General features: G+C 37.9%; 1 pseudogene; it reads left to right on the top strand.

Moving 5' to 3' along the window:
* The first annotated feature begins 1,199 nt into the window (after positions 1-1,199).
* On the top strand, positions 1,200-1,680 carry LOC101572080 (annotated as a pseudogene).
* Positions 1,681-1,999: the final 319 nt, after the last annotated feature.

Genomic DNA, 1,999 nt, shown 5'->3' with positions numbered 1-1,999 from the left:
TCAAATAAACTTTTCCTCCTTTAAATTGTGTCAGGTATTTTATCTCAACCATGAGAAAACAACTAAGATATTATTTGACTTGCTCAGCAAGGCTATGCCATTTGCTGTTAGGATCTTCAAGGCAAACGGAACAATTAAAAAAAAAAAAAAAAACATTGCTTTATGTAATGAAAAGCAATACTAGGGCCAGCCAAATAGCTCAGCAGATTAAAGCACCTGCAAGTAGGTTCAGAGGCCAGGGGTTCTTAGGCTTGCCATGCTGGCCCCACCCCTTGGGCTCACAGAGACAACTGAGACTTGGCCATGGTGGCATGCGCCTGTAATCCTAACTCTTGGGAGGCTGTAAACAGGCAAATGACTATGAGTCCGTTCTAGTAGTGAGACTCAACACCCTGTAGACCATTCCCTAAAATACAAAAAAAAAAAGGAAAAGCGTTACTAAAATTATTGAAATTATCATATAAGCATGAGACTGTATGCAATAAATCAAATACTCTCAGAAAAAATCTTAGGTATCACTTTATCATTCATGTGCTTCTTTTCCTCATATTTAAATATAAAGCCATATAAAAAGTAAAAGTACATCATAAATCTATGAACTGGTTGAGCCAAAACAATAAAAGAGTTCAAACTAAAAGTTTAAAAAATGCTGGGTTTTGCCTTAAATACAACAGAAAACACTATCATACCACCTAGTCTTTTGAGGTAACCACAAAAAAATAAATCTATTAAGTCTGGATCTTCAATAAAAGACCTAATTTCTCTTTTCTAAAGATAAAATTGTACCCATAAAAAGAAACTTGAATTCTAGTTGTTCTTCAAAAAGATCAACATATTTACTTTCCAGTCATGAACTGCTGTTAGAGGAAAATTTCAGGATTAATGCACAGCTTAATGAACAATATAATGGGCTATGTGCATAGATTCAAAGCAATGAATATTTTATTCCCATGAATAAAAGTTGCACCAGAACCACAAGATAGCCTAACTTCAGTATTTATTTTCCATGAAGTTGAGCACATTAAATTGGTAAGCAGCCCCTGACATATGCTTATATATTGCACCTTAGACATAAATCAGCACAAGATGTGGAGACTACATATGTCTGTTGTTCATCCACAAGATTTCTTGTTCTAATACTATAATGGTTCTGTAGTATGTGTAGAAATTATGTTATAATCTTTTGAGAAAAAAAAAGCATGCTTATCGAGCGTCTGGCCGGCAGAAATAAGAAGATGGTAGTGGAGTCACGAGTAACTCAGGAGGAAATTAAGAAACAGCCGGAGGGGCCAGCTGACCGCGAAAAGACGTGTCCACTGCTGCTCCAGGTCTTCACCAACAGCAACGGTCGGCACTGCTGTAGGATTTCTCCTGCAGTAACATCCCATCCAGCGAGCTGCAGATCTACACCTGGATGGATGCAACCTTGAAAGAACTAACTAGCTTAGTAAAAGAAGTCTACTAGCTAGAAAAAGGGGCACACACTTCAAGGTGGCAATTGTTTTCATGAATCTTAAAAGACCTGGCTATTGAGTTAAGGAGATTGGCAGCACCATGTCTGGCAGAAAGGGGACTGATGATTCTCTGACTCTGCAGTCACAGAAGTTCCAAATAGGCGCTTACTTAGACCCAGCGATTACCCCTGCAAATTGGACACCACCTCCTTCAGGGCGTATGAGACCATATTCACTCTTATCTACTTTCTCTCAAATTTATTTTTCACCCAACTGTGTAAAAAATAAACTTACATACTTTTTCCTCTCCTGAAAAAAAAAAAAATCTTGCTTATTTCCCCAGTGCTATGTCTTTTGAATGAGGGTAAGAATGATTGCCAAATGAAACAGTCTTGAGGCAGGAAAAAATACTACGATTCAGGTATGAGGCTCTGGTTTGAGCCAGACAGGATTGACCATATCATCACTAAATATTTCTGTGGCCCCACTTCCAATTCAATAGAAATCTCATTGACTTCCCTGGAAAAGTGGACAGAAAAAAGTGA

The sequence above is a fragment of the Octodon degus genome, unplaced genomic scaffold, assembly GCF_000260255.1.
Source record: "Octodon degus isolate 3935 unplaced genomic scaffold, OctDeg1.0 scaffold00015, whole genome shotgun sequence".
NCBI lineage: Eukaryota > Metazoa > Chordata > Mammalia > Rodentia > Octodontidae > Octodon > Octodon degus.
The sequence above is the reverse complement of the archived record's forward strand: the minus strand, read 5'-3'. Positions and strand labels throughout refer to the sequence as shown.